The sequence below is a fragment of the Perissodus microlepis genome, chromosome 9, assembly GCF_051167445.1.
Source record: "Perissodus microlepis isolate ML-2025 ecotype Zambia chromosome 9, ASM5116744v1, whole genome shotgun sequence".
NCBI classification, from domain to species: domain Eukaryota; kingdom Metazoa; phylum Chordata; class Actinopteri; order Cichliformes; family Cichlidae; genus Perissodus; species Perissodus microlepis.
In genome coordinates this window covers 18,203,390-18,225,701 of record NC_140469.1, presented here as the reverse complement: position 1 = coordinate 18,225,701, position 22,312 = coordinate 18,203,390, and the positions used below count along the sequence as shown (strand labels likewise).

The window sequence follows — 22,312 nt, the reverse complement described above, 5'->3', positions numbered from 1 at the left end:
GTGCCTTCAGGCAGAAAACACTTTACACACTGGAGATGGAGAATGGACAGAGGGGGAGGATTTTCTGGTTGATGAGCATAAGGTACACGGTTCATTCAGACAAATGGGGAGAAACAACAAGGTACACTGAGAGAAAGCTGAAAAAAGAATAAAACACATACACACACACACGTACAGCTCCATGAAATATTAATGGGATATGTTTACTGACAAGCTACAATAACCAGCAGCTCTCCCTCTTTAGGGACTTCAGGGAGAGGGAGTTTGTGCTTGACTGACAGCCACTATATACATGAGGTACATGTGCATGACCTGCGAGCACAAACACAGAAGCCCACTCATATGTGTACTTGTGACTGGAAATTATGACTGGGCAGGAACAAGGAAACCCCATTTCATACCTACTTTCATATCTACAGCAGACACTGAGAGCAACCTGTGCATGCACTGCAGTGAAAACATCTTCATAATTTAAAGCAAGAGCTCTAGTGACTCAGTTAATAACACGGCGGGATTATGTAAGCATAAGATACGTCTCCTGTACATGCTGCACCCCCCCCCCCAAATCTCTTAACCCTCTCCCCGGTTTCTTCCTTGGCGCTGCTCCCGAAATCTTGCTCCGTCCCAGAAATTCCAAACTTTGCTTACCTAATTTTTGCAGCATATTTCTTTGCCACAGGAGGTGGTTATGACAAATTAGAAGTCTACAAATGTTCTGATGGTGTAAAGGCTCCAGCTGTCACCAGGGAGATGGTGATCAGGTTTCCAAGCTGCATGGTCTCTTGGCGCCACAAAGAGTTCCATATGGTCATCCAAATGCTCCACCTAAATCTGCTCCCAATCTCCACCCTGGAGCTGAGCACTTCTACTGAATTAGTCACAAGGGCTTCTGAGCATATGAGGTACAAGACAACAAAAAGCATATGCCCTTCATGAAAAAAGATGAGAAAGTAGTGAATGAAAAAAATAATTTATATTTAGTTGTTTCTTGAAACATACCCTTTAGGATCTAGGTATATTTTGGATGTACTCATAATACCTATAATATTGCCTGTTATTAATAAGAAAAAAGTAGCATGTTCGCAACCCAGTTGGGTTTGTGTCACCAGTGACAGTTAATGGATAACCATGAATGCTGAGCAGGCTATGACATCAGTTAATAACATTTGCAGCCTCCTAAAAATCAGTCAAAACAACCACATTAGTTGTGCATTTTTATGCGTATGCAGCACATTGCGAGATTAATTTTAAACAGCCCATGGTAGAAAGAAACGACTTGTTGTGTCATGTTCTTTGCAAAGCCTGTCATCCCGCTTCAACAGAACATCTCCCCATAACCTCATGCTCCTGTCACTGCTGAACAGTGAAGAGCAGGGGATTGGTGATCTATAATTAACCAGTGAGTTGGTGTTGATGTCATTGACACAGCGTGGAGGTAGAAGGTGGCAGTGCCAAGGCACCTGTTGTTGTCGAGCGTGGCATCTGATATCATTACCTACCCAGCCGGAGTGCCAATGTCCCCGCTGGGCCGCGAACTGTCCGAGCTACCACCAACAATCACCTTTCACACACACTCACGTATACATATACACACACAAAAACACACATGTCATCGACTGTCATCGTGTCCTCCTTTGCATAACCAACTCTGACGGTCCTAACACCTAGAGGGCAGAGATCCACAGAGAGTTTCAATTACTGTTAATGATATTTTGATGGTAGCCGGTTAACTTATGCAACCATCAGTATACAGCTGTACAAATATTTGATAGTGAAACATTCAAAATCTACAATATGTGGATATGTGGGTATAAAGCCTTAAAGGTTTAAAGGCACAATCCAATATTTTGGTAATGCCTGTGATCAGACAGAAAACAGTTCAAGGGAAATTTAAGTATGTAAGTCACTAAGTAAAGTAACTAAAGTTTATTTATATAGAGCTTTTCAAAGACGTAAAAAATTACAAAGCACTTTATGACGAATAAAACACAGCTTGTGAACTAAAATCAAGGAAAGTAGCCCTTCAGACAACTTCAGTTAAAAAGTAGATCAGCGCTCAAGCTACTTTAATCTTTTAAGATACTAATTACTAGAACATCTACTTCCGCTTCTTCATGATAGAGTAGAGATTGTAAACCTAACAACTAATAAGCATCATTGTGTATTAAGGTTTCGTTATGTGCCTCTATATTAACTTACAATATGAATATAAATCATTTTTGACCATGTTCTTAAAATTTCTAGTCATGTTAAGGGATAGCCAGTTTATTGCAAGCAGGATTTTAATGATGTGGCTAAATCTTTGGTTCCCTTCTGCTTAAAAAATTATAGAGCACAGTTTTTTTCCTCATATGACTTGAAACTGACACAATTAACTGGCATTTATCATTTTCTCTTCCATATTTAACTGAAATGGCATTGCTATTAAGATTTTAAAAACACAAAGGAAAATGCAATGTATAAAAACTATATTACAATAATCCTGATATTTAATTATAAGGCGCCCTTGAGGAAATCTCTACAACCACCTTTGAATTTATAGTTTTGTTCTCCTTCGACAAGCTTAGTCAAAGGAAAACAAGTTTTAGTTCTTTCCATTAGTATTCAATTGGATTAAGATCAGAAAGAGCTGATGTTTTGTTTCTTCTCCACTGTTTATGCATGATTCAGATCATTATGCTCCTGAAGTGGCTGTGACCTGTGACTGAGATGGAGCTCCCTGACAATGCCAGTGTAGTCAGGGTACTATGGTTTGCTCCAAAATGCCTCAATTAGCTTTTGATTTCATTGGACCTCAAACAGAGTCAAAGCAGCCTGTGCCAGATGCAGCAAGCAGCTCCATGACACCAAGCCTCCTCCGTGCTTCACAGTGGGCATGGTGTTAATTTCTTTGAAAGCTTCTTTTTTTGTTTTGTTTTTTGTTTCGTGAGCACAGAGCTTATGTGACTTCTCAAAAAGCTCTAATTAACTTCATCTGTCCAAAAATATCATCCCATAAGCATTGGTTCTTATCAGCATTCATGTTAGCAAATCCCAGTTCTTCCTCTTTTATTTCCTTTTTCAAAAGTTGGGTCTTCCAAGGAGCTGACTTTCATTCGGAAAGCAACAAATGGTGCAACTGGATACTGTCAATTTGTCAGCTTGTATCTATTTTGAAGTTTTCTTGGTTCTTTTCCCACCATTCAGACGTTCCTCTCTAATAATATTACCAGCTGTGGTCACAGGAACACAAAGCTCCTTCGAGATGGTCTTGTAGTCTTAACCTTGAACATAATTTGTAATTATTTTCTTACTTATCTCCTCAGACAATCGTATTCTTTCACTCTCCCACATTCAGTGTGGTGCACACATTGATGCCAAAGCACCATGGGTACTTTTATCCATTTAAATAAGGTAATGACTAATATATTTGATAGAAGCCTCCTGCGGTACTAATTGAAGACAATAGTCTGCTTGAAATGTCACTACAATCCATATTTATTGCCCCTTCTGAGGGGTATCAATAATTTAATCCAAGCTATTTTACAATATTTTAGTAAAAGAAGCATGTCTTTGGCTCTTTTCACAACTTATTTTTTATTGCTATATTTCAGTCCATAGACATGCAGGTATTCACACACTAGACTGCTGCACAAAGAGGTATGAAAAATGAATAGAACATTTACAGTGAGACAATGTGACCGTTCCAGCTTAATGCCACATATTAGTGTAGCAGCTTTCCCAAGCAGATCAGAATGCATAAGCCCTGGGCACTGACAGGGATTTCACAGCCCAAACTGATTTTCAGGCTGGCGGGATTCACACACAGAGACACACACATGCACACACACACACACACACACCCTCGAGTCCATATCAAAAAACACAGACAAATATATATCATGACATGGTGCTGGGGTGAAAATTTGTTTATGTTTTTCTATTTTTTGAAGTTATGCCAGTATATCACATAATCGGTCACACACAACTCTGCAGTTATTTCTTTACCTCTTATCATATTTTGATGTAGACAGTTCTGCGATTTGCAGTGTGTCAGCAACTAAGAATCGTTTCTCAATAACTTTATACTTTCACTCTTTAATGAGTCATTACTGCAGATGCATGCATCAATAAATTAACAGACATATTTACAGAAGACTTTGATGGCATGTTTTTTTTTTTCTAATTGCAATAACCTAAACCCCTGGGCAAGCAAATCCCATATTGTATTTTTTTTCTTTTTTTTTTTTTTTTCAATGAATCGGTAGCTCCCCAGATAGGCAATAAAGACACAGCAGTGCTCTACATTATTGATTCAGTTTCATAACAACATGGAATGCCTTTATTCACTGCAGTTGGTTGAGAAGAAATCACACGTGCGTTGTTTTTTTTTTTTAAATCATTGCGCCAATTAGTGAAGTTGAGGCCTTTTGCTTTAATAACTCTTGTAAGATTTGATTTATAATAAAAACTGTGTTATGCTCACCATGGTGTTGCTGTATTACAAATTTAAAGTCATTTACTATATAACCAAACATTCAGGAAATATATTAGGTATGTCAGTTATGTACACAGGCATACTTGCACAGAATTGTAAGTGTATAAAGCCAGGGAAACACACAAAGAAAGAAAGACATAACTACAACAAACTTCTATGTTTAATCATTAATGGTTTGACAATAACCATGATCACCACAGGAGGGGCATTGGTTTTCTGTCTGGATTCCGTCTGCATAAACAAAGTCTTCACAGCTGTCTGTCCAACACATTGTCAAAAGTAGTTCTCATGAAATCTAGTGAACAAAATCGTTTTTGTTTTGTTTTTCGTTTTTTTTTTTATATATATATACTGGATCAAAACTAACTAAAGAAAAAAAGACACATTTTTTTTATAAGTTTCCATATAAGTAACACTTCTCCTTTTTAGTGTCTCTCTTGGCCATTATCTGGTGCAGCACTATGTGCTGTGGTGCGGTGTTTCCTCTGGGAGCTGGTAGCCTTTTCATTAATGTCCCTCAGAGTTAAAGCCCAATGTCCTCTGGGAGTGCATGTCATTGGCTGACAAGGTTGAGGGATTTGAGTGAATTTTCCTTCAATAATGGAAATATCCCAAGCCCTTGAGACAGACAGACAGGAGACTGGCAGGAAATATCTCAATCTGCATTGACCCTTTGCTGGCACTCTCACATACTCTTAGTGAGAAGAACATGTGCACGTACGCCCAACGCGTGCATACCTGCACACACAGTAGATTACATCTGGATTGTGTTGCAGTGACCGTAGGCCCCTGAGTGTGCAGCCTCAGTGGCAGTGCGTGGGTGAAAGCCAGGGTCCACTGCACCATGGTGGGGGCTCTCCATCACTCTGCCTCCTGGCTTGACAGGCCCTGGCTCTGGGGCCCATCAAGGTCTTGCTGAGTGCACTCAAACTGTGCACTGCTGAGGAAGGGATTCTGTATCCTTATAATGGATTACTCACCCACATCACCTGTCTGAGTGGATTCTGTTGACCGACAGACACATGCTGCATACAGACATGTAATCGTGCACTATAACCTCTAAGGAAAGTTGGAAGATTGATATTGTAGAAAAAAAAATCCTTTATCAAATCAACCATAAAGTGCAATATGAGCAGCATCATTGGCTTTTTTTTGTATAATAATGAAAAACAGACATTTTGCTCTTTGTCACGAAGAAACACTACACAATAGATTTGCTTTTCTTCGTATGGGATAGCTTGTAAAGTGAAGTTCTTTCCTATCTAAAAAGGTCACATGCCTTCACTATTTCCTCTTAATTCGGACAGAGAAAGGCTGCTGGTGTCGTGCTGCTGGACACCTGCAGACCCCAGTCAAGGCTGTGCTCCTAATCAGCCTAATACATATGTGTCACATCCAACGACCCATTGGCTCTGTTCATAATAAAGGTCACTCTGTGAGAGATACTCTGTCCCCCAAGGTCCTTCTTAATGGGGAGCCACCGTTGCTTTTATTACCAAGTGCACGCTACTGACTTGAATATTATGGCAAGAATGTAAACTCACTGCAAACAAATCTTAGCTGTTATTGTAGGACAATCTAAAATCATGTAATAGTCTGTATCGTTCTGAATATAGACTAAGACCATCAACTGATTGATCCTACTCCATCACACGTGTTTAGAAAGCCTGATTTTAATATATTTGTATGTACTTTCGTCTTAAGAAAATACCATCACATTAGTGAACTGCAAATTTGATTGGGTGAAACACTTCATTGTAAAAAAGATCTTCTGAAAACTACCCTGCAGATCCTGAAGTTGGTTCAGAAAGGTCCCACGGATAAGTAGCACTCACCTGACTCTTTCCACTCTCGCTGTCCAGAAACAACATTGCAGTGGTTTTCACTTTTTTGTGAAGAGGAATCAAGTGTTTTTGTGGAGCGTTGCTCAGTTGTGCTTTACTGTGCCCCTGTGACGCAGAAGAATACGTTTAATATTACACAATACAGATAACCAGCAGAATCAACTAACTGATGCTTTTCTTAAATCAACCGAATCATTTCTTAAATACTCCATAAAGGTTTAGAAACATTATTTCCCAACAACACATCCTAAATTTAGACATATCTAGACATATCTCCTTATCTCTTTCCCCAAAGTAATACTTAAAAAAAATAAATATCCTACTTTATGTCAGTATGAAATTTAAGACATGTTTAGAAGGTTTACACCAATTCAGCACAACAATTTGCAACACCTCCTACTTCCTCTGAGAAAAATAAATTCTGTTGTTTGCAGTGTGGATTATAAATTCATAATATAACACATGCATAGAGGTTAAACAGTGAGCAATACCCAGCGTTGCTTATAATGGGGGGGAAGCATATGATAGTGTTCTTTGCAGGTTTTCATTTTTGTTTCTGTTTTACCTTGATACATCAGTCACAGGAAAAGCCTATTAGCACAAGGTTAAGAACAATGTATCCCCTTTCCCCCCAGACAGATACTGTACATCATTTTTAGTAAAAGCTGAAAAGCTATTGCTGGTAAGTAATGGTTATAGAGGTCAGGTATCGATCTCCTGCTGAAGGGGACCTTAGGGGCATGTTACCAAGGGCTATTGTTGCTTGTCAATGATCCCTTTATGGCCTTGAACTCGACAGGTCTGCTACCATAAATCAAGGTTAAACTAGCCCTCTAATAGCAAATCAATGATGGTCAATAGATATTATCATGTGATTATAATTCAGTCAAGTAAACTATTAGTCAAAGCTATAATAGCCTTTATAGTTTGTCTCCAGTGCTCCCAGTACAGAGGAGAAAACTGCAGATTCTCTGTAAAGGTTCTACGTTGATGCAAACTGTTTTCTGAGTTCACTGTTCTGCCTCGAAGTCACGCTATTCCAAAATGGCAAGGTCCTCCATTAGTTTAACAGAGGATGTTGCTGAGATTTGAGAAAACAATGTAGAAGTTATATTGAGATAACCTTTACACAAGAGCAGATATTTCACCTGCATTAAGATTACCCCGAGTGTAACCTACTTGTTATTTAGCTCTAAGCCTCCTCTATCAATGTGCTTCTAGCTACTTGAAAGCAGTATCAGTCAAAAGTGTCTACTATGCAACTAAATGGAGCGCAGGGACATATCTATCTAACTATAACCTTTGCAGCACTGATATTTATGATAAAGACCATTAGGTATTTGTGAGATGCTTGCGCAGGGGCTTTAAGGCTAACAACGATCGTGAAACAAGGCACTATCCGGGGGCACATCGGGCGCCGTGTCATCTGTCTAGCCTTTCAGGGAAATGCCACTGCTTAGAAATTTTTTGAGAGGCAATGATACAAACGTTGCGTCTAAAGCTTCTGCCGTAAAACCATGAAAGACAGTAGGAAAAATGCATTGTTATCTTTGATTCCCCCCACCCCCCTACCCTATTTTTCCCTTTTATTTATTGTTTCGTTTCTGTTTGCCCCGTACACTCTACTTGTCACAGGCAGTATCACAGCCACAGGCTGGACAACTCTGTATTCACCTTACTGTGTTAAAGAAGAGTCTATACTCTGAGTAGCTGACTACAGAAGCGAGAGGCAAGGGAGAGGCTGGCATGCCCCAGTTTGAGCACTTGAATTAGAAAATATACTGCAGTGACAGCAGTGTGAGGATACTGATCTGACTTTTAATTCAGTCTTTAAAACTTTGAATCTAATGTGTTCTTTGCTAAGGTGCATTTCACAATAGATTCTAATAGATGCAAATCAGATGACAGCATTTATACTAATTAAAACATGTACAAACACATAATTGCTCTTATTCATGCAGATTTCATTCAGTAGGCAAAATGCACCTCATCAAGCATACCTCTGTTTAGTGTCTTAGGTTGTGCATCTCAATGCTAATATGCAAAAATGTAAACTACAAACCAAATAGTGCTCTATCAATTGCATCAACACAGCAGCGGGAAGCCCCGTTTCTTCTTTTGCATATTCATAGGACAACTGCATTCACGTCAACGTGATTGTACTTTGATTCCACATGATAAAAGCCTATCTCATTTCATTCTTGCACCTTCCTAGTCCAAAACTAGACACTCTGATTTGGTAAAATGTAATTCTAATTTATCATTTTTCTGCCCAAGGCAAAACTCTCTCATGCCCGAGGCTGTTTGAAAAGCAGTCGGACACAAAGACAGACCCTGGGAACTTTGCCCATGCAGTCAATCAGTCCGACACCCCAGAGTGCCCAGACCCGAACAGCTTGTTTTTTGTCCACGGATATCAAACAACTTCTCCTCTCCCGTTAGATAATAAAAACATGTAAATAGGACTGAGGTGTTTCTGTCTTTTTTGCTCAAGATGGTTGGTGGATGCACTGTGTTTCTGTGGTCAGGGGCTGGGCAGCAGAGCAGACATCAAAGGCCAGTGGAGGTTTGTGACGTTGAATGCAGCTGGTGTCTGATTCTCTTTGCTGGACAGAGCTACAGGCAGGGCCTCAGCTGCACCACAATAAAGACACACAGGGGAAGGCAGTGCCTTCAAAGACTAGACAAATACACACGCTCGGTTATATGCAGTCAAATACACACACTTATGAACGCAAACCACACAAACACAAAACAATGTCCCCTGAAAATTATTTTCACAAACCAAAACATCACGCAGTTTCTGCAGACAGATCATGAAATCACGCTGGTTTTATGCTCTTTCTTCATCTTTCTTTTGCTTAATTTCTGTGTGTTTCCTGGATTTTTTTTAAGTAACACTGAACTAACTAATTGCTAACGGTTTCTGTGTAAATATTTTATTTACAGTAGCAGGTTTCAAAGAGGCGACTCAAAATGTGGGCCGTCAAAGGAACGCAAGGATCCAGGGGAGATTTGAGATGGCCACAAGCCACATGCCAAACAGCTAATTTAATTGCTGGGACATTATTCTGTAACAGAGGTTTTATTCACAAATTATTACATTTACTGAATTTGTTTCTGTCTCATAACTACAAATAGAAATGAATTAATCAATAAACATACGATGGAAAACCATACCATAAAACATACATAAATATTATTGTGACTCTGGACTAATGTGGATCTGTTTAGGACGAAAATGAACAACAGTGGTAGGTTATGAACGACTACATTTGTGGCTATTAAATAGTATAATGGGATCGTTTTTCATCCAGAGGGAGAAGAGAGAAAAAAAAACAATCTGAAGGACAAAGAGGGAAATCCTGATGGCATGCTGTGGACAGCTTTACATCTTATGTGGTCCTGACTTCACAGTGGGAATCTGTGTCAGTGCTGTTGACAGTTTTTCCCTTGTGTCCACTCAAGAAACTATCTCAATGGTTCTGGATGTGATAAAACAACGGCACTGTCCACTTTCCGTTATCTGACTGAAGGTGAATTTTCAGCAAAAACAAATGATTTTTTTTACATTGCAGGAATAAAGTTGGTTATTTCGTTGTAAAATATCCCAATATTTCCTTTTAAATATCAGTATGTCTGTTCATACTCATTTTTAAAAAGATGACATCAGAAGATAGTGGTCTCAGTTCCAGATTTTGCCTGTAGAGGGCATGCCTGAACAGCAATCTGGTCAAGCTCAGTGGGGAGTCCACAGACATACAATATCCCCAATAGGAGAAAAGCACAGTCCGACTTTTATCTGTGTGTAAAGGGAAGATATGGTTTTGTTACCCAGATGAGAGCGAAAGTATTATTCCAGCGCTGATTAACTTAGATTTAACAGCACAATCATTTTGCATTGACTTTGGAAACCGCATTTGATTTAAAACAATGAAATACTGCCTCAGATCTCTGTAGGCACCTTTTGTAGAATAACCCAGCATACCTGCATTTTATTAAGATTATTTAAACTTAACACTGAACATCTCACTTTGTTGAAATACCACCCTCACTCAGAGGCAATTTAAACAAACGACTCATTAAAATAACATCTTCTTTTCTCTCTAAACGGGTTAGAGGTCCTGAATAAAACATGACTTATCTATTGCGATCACGTTAGTCAAGCCATTATTCATTTAACCATTTATTTATTACTCCATTCATCTACATAAATATTTAACTATGTCTTGGCATCTTTATGGACTGCTTGCTCTGCTGCTCAATTACAAGGAGCAGTGTCCTACCATGGCCATATGCCTTCTATCTGGCGACACTATATCTCCACAATTTATGGATGGCAAGTCAGAGTAATATCATTCTGTTGGGTTTTATGTATATGTATTCAAGTATTAATCTGGGCCTAATGACTGGTAACAATATGTTCTAGCCTGTGTGCCCAATAGGATTACAACTGTATATATATATAATATAACTTGGCATACAATGAAGTGATTTTTTTTTTTTATTGTGTAGTTTAAACGGGTGCTGATATGGGGTCCTCGTGAGAAGTGTGGAGACTGTGAGGGAATATGGCCACCGAGTAGTTTAAGTTGAATAGATGTATGGTTTATTACTCACCCCCCATATATTCACACCATATATTATAAGCTCTTACAAGTTTCCACTTCCCCTCTTACAACAAAAGCTCCTGCTTGTTTGGTGAGGGGAGCATGGAAGCATGTGGTACCAAGAGGAAGCGAGGAACCGTAAACACCCACCATGGGTCCTCCTTCAAAGTGATGAACAGCAACAAAAGCAGCACTGGTTGTCTGCTGAGAGACAAAAAGAGCATTTGACCACCTGGGTGCGCATCATTTTCTCATGTCATTTCTCAAGCATGACTATCAAGAGATGTTCGCTTCAACTTTATACGTGGCAACGTCAACCCAAGTCGTATGGAGCATCCTGTATTCTCTTGGAGACTTGGGTTGATGATGCGCCGCCTTTTTTTATGGCGAGATAACTCACTGGCATTCTGGGTAACACACCTTCACATGTTACTTTAATTGTTAGGTCACTACTAAGCACAGCCACTGTTTTATCAATTGAGATGCATATTTGAAAACTGAAAGAAGGTGGAAGGACTTTTTGAGATGTTGTTCGCACAACTGCTTGTAATCAGCAGTGGATTGACTACTTTACCACATAGCACACCTTTCAAATGTGATATAAATGATCACACCTAAATATAAAGTCATAACTCCAGAAGAAAAATGTCATTTGTGACACTTCATGCCCCAGCCTCATGGTTCCAAAAGAGGGGGGGAAAAGGAGCAAATCACCTCTAGATGCCTTTTAGAGTTTGTGTTGCTGATTTAAATTGGGGGGCTCTACAAATCAACGGCAAATCAAACATCCAGCCCACATAAACCCACCCTCATATCCCCAAAAAGGTCTCTTTGTCAATTACAATCAGAGGCACTTGCTGTTGTCTCTCCCTTTCTTTCTCCCCTTCCTTTTTTAATGCACCTCCTAAAATCACAGAATAGTGCATACTACTGGATCCTCAATAGCATGCATCAGGAACAGTTTAATAACTACTTTTTCTTTTACTTTTTAAAATTTTGACTTTGTGTCTGCATATACATTTTCCAGACGTATTTGCCTCCTTTGTGAGCACAGAGATATTTGGTAATATTTAGCTTTCCCAAGCTAAAAAGGCCTTTTTTTAGAGACAATTCAGCAATCACATGCTATAAGATACATTTGCATATCTTCTCTCATAGCTTCTTATAGAATATGCAGACCGGAATTCATGTGGCTAAATAGTATGCATGTTTTCTCTGTCTTTTTGTCAGTTACCAGACATTTCTGTCAATAGAACAGATTTTCTCCTGACTATTGGATGGAAATCCATGAGAGAAAAATCCACAGTTTCATTGCAGCTACAGAGCGTGGCAGTGCAATATGCAACAGACATACTTATCTTTTTTTCTATTTGTAAACACATCCCATGTCTGTCTGGTGAAGTTAGTGACCAGTGGCATCCCGCTGGCTCAGCTTGGCCTGCAAAGTTGGTCTGGCGCATGGGTGACATATCTGGCATGCCACTCTTGGCTCTTTTTTACACCACAGAGTACGTGTGACTGGCAGGACATGTTTCCCATGTCTGCAGGCCCTGAAACAGCCATCATTCTGAGAGGATGTTTTCAATCTCTAGCCCCATACCCCTTGCCGTTCAGAGAGAAGGTCAAGTTTGGCCCATCACTCACTGACCAAAGGGCGGGGCCTATCAGTTGGTGGCCATCAACGCCTGTTAAGATGTTCACTCATCCCTATTGTCAGTGTTTTACTTTTTTTTGTATTATAGCTAAAAGTAAAAATAAAGTACAGATGTGTGAGAAAAGAAATTGGATCCTTAATTAGCCAAAAAGAAAGCTTGCACCTTCATAGCTTTAGGAACATCTGGGAAAAAGAAAAATAACCAAGAAGTTTAACTTCCTCAATAAAGTTTAAACTTTGTGTTTATAATAAAACCCCTTAATGATGAACTTCAACGTAAAAGATGACTTGAGTATTGCACTTTGATGCAGTGCTGTATAAATATACTCACATTTGACCTCACATGAAGAATGCTTCACACATATAGGTCATATGTTCATGCGCTGACACATTCAGCCGCATGTCACATGAGTTCAAAGAAGGAAAACCATGAGGTTGTCATTTGTGTGTTTACCCATGTTTGGGTCAGTATTTTCAGCTGCATATACACCTGCCCCTTTTCACCTTGGACACACACACACACACACACACACACACACACACACACACACACACACACACACACACACACACACACACACACACACACATCATTTACACCCAAAGCTATACCTATCCTGGCGCACACTTTCCCTGGTGTTGTTTTAGTAGGGGGTTAGCAGAAATGGTCTGGAACAGGCATGTTTTTTAGTGCGGGTCAAACTTTGGCCAGGCCTAACGGCACCAGCCATACGATCCCTCCCGAGGTGCCTCTGGTTTGGGACCCGTTTGAACCTCCACCTGCTGAGAGAACTTCACTTCAGATACATTGTTCAGGACTCTCTGAACACTGTGGAGGGGAGTCAGGACATTACGTTAAAGTCAACACCACAGGATCAGTCCACTCTTTGTACTGGGCTTTGAGGGTGACCTCCATTCTTGGACCATGTAGACTACAGTTAAAGTGCGATAGCTCATGTGGTTACACATGAACCGAGGAAAATGGGTTTTCAGTCTTTTAAAGTCGCTGTTATAGACCAGTACATTTTATGATGTGAGGCAAAAGAAATTTTGTTCAGACATAAGATCTATGATCCCCTTCTTACAGACAGCACATAAATAAATACATAAAAAAATACACAATATTTTCTGTCTTTTTTTAAAACCTTTTTTATGAGTTACAAGATGTTTGGACTAAACCTTCACATTCATTCTGGTCCATTTTGAAACCTCCCCCTATGAAATGAAAGTTCTGAGGGTGGAAGCTCTCCTGTTTATAGATTCAGAGCCATGTCTTTAATACCTCCATCTGTAAAAGAGATAGTATAATGAGTATACTTTCAGCATGGTTTGCTAGTTTTCTGAATTTTATTCTACTAAAGAAAATTCCAATAGAATATGGAGCATGCAATATATGTACAGTATGTGCTTATACGTGTTTTTACGGTGTATTTTGTCTAGTTGTTATTTTAGGAGCTTCTGTTAAATCTGTCACAGCTGAAATTTCAGGATCACAATAATTTGGCTATTAGCTAAATTCATCTAGGTAAACTAATATGTTGTCTTAGGTAATTCTGTATCTTAGTCTTGGCAAACCAGTGCAATACTGTTTTTCCATTAAGCAGTTTCCCCCACCTCTACAAAAGTCATGCAGCACTGTGCATTGTCTACTGTATATATAAAAATGCTACTCCTGGCTGCATGTTCATGTTTCCTGTGTTGTTTTTCTGCCTGTGCGCTCTACTTGTCGGAAGAGGCAGGATGAGAAGTCATCCATCTCCAGCTAACAGCCACCAGTCTGGCCCCATGCTGGAGCCCCTGAGAGAGGAAGTGATCGCTCACAGCACAGGAGCACATTCCCCCTCAACACAGGGGGGACATGGCCATTTAACCCATCAAGGCCCAGTCTACTTTTCTTTTTCTTTTTGCGATTACACACAACTGTGTATGTGTGTATGTTTTGGACACCACACCTGCCAGTAAGTAGTTAAATAGCATTCCAGGTGTCAGACCACATATACAGTCGCACACTACATCCTTCACATCCCGCCCGTACTCCCTATCCCTCTTGAGCCGCCATATGTAATTCCTAGAGCACCTACCCCACCCCCACATCACTCTGTCCTACTGGCATGACTACAGCATACCTGGACACACAGAGTCTTGCGGTGTAACCAGCCTGAGGAATTGACACTCCAAGTGTTTCTCCACACTTTTTCTAATGGCATTGTGAGCCCCCCGCCACTGCTGGGATGGAAGGTGTTTAGCACCTCACTGTTTTTACTTTGACAGAGGAGGGACACTAGAACTCCCCTGGTTATAGAGGCCTAGACCAGTTCCACTATTATCATTTCCACTGTGGGCACGCTTCCTCCCATTGAATCACAGGTATTTAGGTGGGTGGCAGCATAGCTTGGCTAGCTGTGCTAGCGCTACAAGCTCTGGCTTGGTTCAAGGTTTCAGAAAGGTACAAATGCTCCTGACAAGGTAAGCTTAGGTGACACGAAGGTGAAAAGCTCAATCTGTATATGGGCAAATGTCTCAGACAGACAATTGTGTGATAGAGACATAATGGTTGACCATGCACCATTACAGAAATAGAAGTGTCCGTGAAGAATGAGACGAAAATGAAGGGAACACTGGAAATGAGAGAGCTGTTGCGTGGTGAATACATACGCACTGAAGCCATCGAGTGAGAAGGAGACGAGAACTGAACGGGTAGTTAGGTCAAGAAATGAAAGAAAATGGAGTCATAGAGGTTAGGCAGAATGACTTTTAAACAATAAAATTGACGACCCTTGTCTTTAGAGGCAAAGTGTGGACGTTGTGAGCCATGACCAAAAAGCTATTGTTGACTACTGTCAACCGAGTGCGTTGTCGTTGACCCCTGTGGCTAGAAATGGAAAAAGAGGTTGAAAAGAGGAAGCAAATATGAATTACAGAAGAACATGTGGTGGTATGACAATGGAAGGAAAAGAAATGAGTCTTTACACATTCTGAGTCAATTCTCTAAATGGCAGCACAGTAGTAAGTATCCTCAGGTAATATATTTATTCATAAAGGAAGTGCAACAGCAGTTTTGTTTTTTTTCTCATAAGCTGTGCTATCGAAGAAAGAACAGCATTCTGGGAGAAGACAGGCTGCAAAGGTCATAATTATTTGCTGTCATGCTGCTCCTCACTTAACAGATGGAGACAACCTGAGTCAACATTTTCAATTAAAAAAGAGAATGCAAACAAACAGAGGGGAAGAAAAAACACACACTCACATATGCACGCAAAGACGTACACACAACCTGGGAACACGGAAATGACCTTGAGGAAATGATACCTCATTAAAAGTGATGCTCCAAGCCTGCAAACAGGCTAATTAGACAATTCCTGCTCACACTATAGCACCGGTACACATGGCAGGGGGTGCAAGAGATGTTATCGTGTTTGCGTGTTTGTTAAATGTTGTGAAAAACTTGTTTTAGATTCTAGTGCAAATATCTGAAGTCAATTAGGCCTGTTAAACACGGTGGCAAACTGTTATAGAGACGCATTGAATTAACATGCTACCAACTGCACACGGACATATGGATGCACTATGTTTTGGATATGGTTGGATGATGACCTCTCTCATTGAAGGAGAAGCAACTGTAACTCCATATGCTGGAACAAGTAAATTAAGTTTGTGTTTGTTGTGTTTCCACGCCTTTTCAATCTCATAATGTTTATGGTTTGACATTTTCAGATGTAGGACTTTCAATGCAACAGACACAAGATGCGTTTAAATAGTTAAAGTCAGTCCAAATGAAAATAAAAAAGTTCTTTCACTATTTACATTTTAAAAATACCATATGGTTGTCAAATCGTTTAAAAAATGACTGTGTTAGTGAAATGATGCTGAATGAATCTGATTATTTTGCTCATTAGTTATTTTAAGTGAGCATACCAGCTTTTATCTTGCTAGCTAATTAAGTTAACTTTAGTTGAGTTGGTTTAAAATAATGTTTCTGAGTTTAATTTTTCCTGCTAGCTTATGTACTGCAGTGTGTATACAGTGGGTGTAATCTGTTTCATTCCAATGTAAGGCATTACTGTAATCACATTACATTTTTTGCGCTTTCTCCCTGCACTTGCATTGTAATCCGCTGATTTCAGTTAGTGTGCAGGGAATAGGAGAATAGTGGAGTGATCTATAACTTTTGAAGAATGGAGATATGAGCATAACATTTATTTTTACTGCATGGCTGAGCAAGAGAGCAAAGGTAACGTGCTAACTGCGTCTAGGACAGAAACACCTGCTAACACAGCATCAGCTCTTTGCAAGCATCTGCACAGACAGCACGGTAACACAAAGTTAGCAAAGGAGAGTGTTTGAGTGAGTGCATGCTGACTCCAGCCCAGCAGCCAGAGCCTGTTCTTCAAAAGGTATCGAAGGCAGTGATGAGCAGTCAGGCTTTGTATCACTGTAGCCTGCATATCTACCTGCATATGTGTCTACTTTAGAATCTGTGGCAATCACTTTGAAATCTGTCGTTAGAATAGGTATTGGTGATAAAGGGTTTATAAACAATAAAATCATTCACAAATTAAATGGACCACTATTTGTATAGCTCCTTTCTACTCAGTTGGAGCACTCAAAGAACTACTACAAGTCTCCGTCTTCCAAACATGCACGATCCTACAGCACTTTTATCTATACCTAAAAACTTTCTTAAACTTACACACGCATACACACACACACATTCATTTTCTTATCTTAGTGAGGACATCTCATTGACATAATGGTTTCCCTAGCCGCTTACCGTAATCCTAAGCATCAAAAATGAATGCCTAATTCTAACCATCAGCCTGAACCTAACCATAACCCTGACACTAAAACTACATTTTGAGTCTAAAAAAGGCCTTCAAACTCGTGGGGGACGGGCATTTTGTCCCCGTGACTGTAACTGTTGGTCCCTACAACTATAGTAGCATGCCAATTTTCTGTCCTCACATGATGTCTAAACATGTATACACACACACACACACACACACACACACACACACACACACACACACACACACACACACACAGTCCAATGGATGAATCAGGGGCAACTCTGAGTTCAGTACCTTGCCCAAGGACACTTTGCATGCAGACTGAAGGAGTCAGGGATCGATCCATTGACCTTCCCGCTGATACAGAGCTAAGCCGCAACTACACAAGCAGTTAGTTGGATATTTAGTTATGATACAGAACTTTTAAAAGGGGTTTGAATGTTAAGCTTGACAGTTTATGCTGGCCTGATTTTAAACTAACAGTATATATTGGTTTAGCTTTACTCAATTAAACTAATTTAAAGATAGTATCTAACTGTGCATGATCAATGGCTCATGGGTATGAGCCATTGATCATACCCATCTCAGTGCACTGGGTACACTGAACCCTTTAACAGTCAAGAAATACTGCAAGGAAGTAATAGCACTGTCAGTAATAGCAACTTTTTCTGAGTGACAGCAGCATCCTGGTAAACATAATATCAAGCTGACAGCCCCAGAGAACTTAGCCAAAATGTGACAGCCATCACAGACCCGCATCCACACATGAAAAGGGCTTTGTGTTGAGAAGCCCCACTACTGAGACAGAAGAGGACATGTTGTTCTCGGCTAGAAACAGACATTCAGAGACTGGAAAAGAGAGAGAGGGAAGGGGGTATATGTTTGTGTGCGTGCGTGCGTGTGTGTGTGTGTGTGTGTCTATGTCTTTACCACGATAGGACAAGGAGTGCTGATTTAGACATAGCCAACCCAAACACAGATGCCCCAGTCCTTCCTTCCTGTGGGTAACAGAAGGAGACACAATGTGTTCAAGAGGCCAGGGCTGACAAAGGGATTAATCCGATGACAACAAATGCTGAAATTTCTGGCATAAATCGCAGCAGAAAAACACATATCATATGGTCACAACAGAACTGACACAGACAAACATGCATCGAGCGCCAGAGACTTCCAAAAAAATGAAAAGAATGAAAAACCTCGAAATAATAGCTCACATCTCTAGATGGATATGAGTGTCACATATTTTAGCACCAACATAACCTTCAGAAGAACTATTTCTGCACTGGGAGCGAATCTGTAGTAGTGATTTTTTTTTCTTTTTGAAATATAGTATCTCCCACTGGTAATCTGTCAGTCTTGCTATTATCTCTTACTTTCTTGCCAATGTTGGTTCTCACGGCTTTCTATCTTTTCCTGTGACTGTCTTTTCTCTCACACCCAGTCTGAATGTTGTTTCAGGGGCTTATATGAACCTGTGAACATCTGCCCGCGATACAGTGGGAGGAGCGGACCGGAGAGGCTGAGATGAGGTTGAGTTCATGTGAACCACCCATGGCGCCGGACTGTTACGGCCATCAGTAAATCTACCATCTCACTGCTATCAAAGGTTCACTCTCTGCCTCTGTCTGTTGATGTGTGTGCGAGTGTGTCCATGTTTTTTCTCTATGTGTTTCTCGTCTGTCTGTCTGTATGTGTGTGTTCTTCTCAAATAACATAATCCCATAAGAGGGGAAAGAGACATTTTTGAGGATAAGGGCAGAAAAGAGAGGAAAAAATGATGGCGGTGAAAAGAGAAAAGGCAATGAAAGGAGAGGGGGGGGAGGCAGAGCAGAGCAGGAGAAAAGCATTAGTAGTTCCAGCCAGCTGCCAAATGATGCCCTTGATTGCCTCTCTTCTTGTGCAGAAACAGAAGGTGTGAGGGGTGATTAGGCCTGGGCCCGATCCCTGATGAACAGATGTTAATAACAAAGCCCATGTTCATTGTGGTTAATAGCCAAGTGCGCCAGGGCTGGCTGCTGAGGCTAGGGGAAAATCTGCCTCCATAGCTCTTCCTCTTCTCTCCCTTCATGGGAGAGAGATAGGCTCCCTCTACTAATGTTTTGGCTGTACACTAACGTAATGAGCATGGTATTTGCAAGAAAAGGTAATGATAATCAGTCAAGGGGGCAGAAAAAAAAACAGCAAATGATGGTGCGTCGCATTCAGGAGATAGAGGAGCTCAGGGTTTATGCTGTTAACTTTTAGTTGATGATAGCCTTTTGATGATATCAGAGATAAAGGCATGTTAATAAAGCAAGGCTGTATGGCTGAATTCATTGTTGCCTCATTTTTGATCCTATTAGGCTGTTGTCTTCAGGCTGGAATGACAACAGCTATAATGCAGCGAGAAATTGTCATGATTCAGTTTCATCAAAGCCCAAATCAGTCAAATCTAAAGAACACAGAGCATGTCAAGCTAAATCATCAAGCCAAGAAGGGTTAAGGCATACGTTATGCCATCCTTGTTTATGAAAGACAACAGCGAAGGCAGCTTCCAGTACAACACCACTTCCTTCCTTCTAAAGATTATATAGTTTACTTATAAAACATTCAAATGCATTGAATTATTGAAGTGAAGCAGATGTCGAAAATTGAATACTTTTGCTCTGGTTGTATTGGTGAGGAAAAACTTGCTATTCGTCCTAAGTATGCATCTGCACCAATTCTCTTTTCTCTGTGTGTACACAGCATGGAGGGAGACTCATCTCGCACTCAAATATCTCCGTGGGGAATGGAAAGATGGCAGAGATGCATGCCGAGGCCACTCCTTTTATCCGGGCCATAGAAAGAGAAACATAGGCTTGGCTGACAAGGAAAATGCAACATTTTCCACACCGTGACACCTCACATCTTCAAATTGATGCCTTGTCTAAAATAGACAGAAGGAGGTAATGAATGTGCTTCTGTGGTACAAAGACAAGCTATCAGGGCATTGTGGGGTTTCAGCTCTGAAGCATACCAACTGGTTTGCTTTTTCTTTCTTGTTTTCTTAAAGCACGGAGAGCCAGCTGTTTATATTTTTCAAATTAAGAGAGGTTGGAGAAAATTTGTGTCCATCTACTGTTGCGATTGTTGCGGGGATAATAGTTTGCACAAGGGCAGGCATTTCTAAAACTGCTCTTTATGCTATTTTAGTCAATCAAACCACATTAAAATTAAATTCAATGACACTGCTTGAGTTTCTCAGTGTGTACATCAGAAACTTGGATAAAAGAATATAATGATTGTCATTTTCTAGTAGTTGCAGTCACACTGCCGTCTCTGCATAGCAGCTGAATCATTTGTGCTTTGTGTGAAATCCTTCACTGGTAGGACACCATGTAACTCTATGTGTGGCTTACAAACAGACTCATTGGAGGTCATGGGAGGGCTGAGCTGACAATCAAGCGACCGGCTGTCACTCATAGCCCCATCACAGCTCCATCACCAGCCGCGCAGCGTCGAATCTTGTGACGAACACATGACTACAATGGCACATTTCTGTTCTTTTTTTGACAGGTATGTATCAGCTTGATGGATTGACATCAACGAAAATCTTTCATCAAGACCCAAATATTCTTTGTAATGAGCCTCATTGTGAAACATGAAGGCAGGCAGATGCTCTCTTATGGGTTCAAGTGCCATCAAGGAAGCCATTGTCTTCTTAAAGCCGCACACTGTATGTATTTATATCAGTGGTTTTCAGCCTTCTTTGTCTCATATGTCCCTACAGCTTTATAAATCTTAACTCAAGCAACCATTCTTTGGCATCACCCGCCCTTGTCCAATCATGTTCATTTAATTTTTTTCAAGGGTTGTTGGTTCTGTTTTGTTTCACGGTGCACCAAATATTTTCACCCACTGATAGGTCTGGTATGGAGGCAGGCCAGTTTATCAGCTAGTCTTTTCCTAATAAGCCACAATGTATTACCTAGTAAATTAGATAATTAAATGTTGTCGTCTCTAGCTGGTGCCAGAAATACTAGTTGATTAGCTAATTAAAAAAGAAAAACATGGAGGACTTTCTCATATCATATTGTAATCCTTCTTTAAATTTTTACATCATATAAATGTGTCACATCATCAGGTCAATGGCTTTACTATACCCTAAGGACCCCAAAGCGCTTTACACATCCAGTCATCCACCCATTCACACACGCATTCACACACTGGTGATGGCAAGCTACATTGTAGCCACAGCCACCCTGGGGCGCACTGACAGAGGCGAGGCTCCTGGACACTGGCGCCACCAGCAGGCAACGGGTGAAGTGTCTTGCCCAAGGACACAACGACCGAGACTGTCCAAGCCGGGGCTCGAACCGGCAACCTTCCGATTACAAGGCGAACTCCCAACTCTTGAGCCACGATCGGCACAATCCATCAATGATAGAGCAACACCACGTGTTTATGCTCCTTAGCATACACAACAGCAGTGTTGGTCAAGTTACCTTACAAAAGTAATTAGTAACTATTTACTGATTACGTCTTCCAAAAAGTAATCCCATTACTTTACTGATTACTTATTTTCAAAAGTAAGTAGTTACTTAGTTACTTAGTTACTTTTTAAAAACATTATACACAACCTGAATATGTAATAAAGCAATACACCTTTCAGCCCAATTCTATTTTTTATGCAAAATCCATCATATAAAATTGAATCAAATGAAAAAGTCTCTTTTTAAAAATTGTTTTATTAGTTTTAATTTTATACACGTTGCATTAAGCAAAAATTAAATGATATGCAATAGTCTTTGGCTTAAAGAAATTCTTTAACATTTAAAATTATTTTCTGCATATTCCAGCATATGAAATAAAACAATGTTTTGTGTTTACACTCACTCTTTCAAGTAGATGCAAGTAGAACACAGCAAAAAAATAAATATAAATCAAAGCACTACGTCCTGTCGCTCTTAAATCTATTT

The 22,312-nt window shown here is 40.1% G+C and overlaps 1 long non-coding RNA gene across 1 annotated transcript in view; it reads left to right on the top strand.

Moving 5' to 3' along the window:
- LOC146380389 (uncharacterized) overlaps positions 1–22,024 on the top strand; it is a 52,476-nt gene extending 30,452 nt beyond the window's left edge. The window contains exons 2-3 of the long non-coding RNA XR_014801398.1: positions 18,831–18,978; positions 20,100–22,024. This is a non-coding gene — a long non-coding RNA (uncharacterized LOC146380389). The remainder of the gene's footprint in view (positions 1–18,830; positions 18,979–20,099) is intronic.
- Positions 22,025–22,312: the final 288 nt, after the last annotated feature.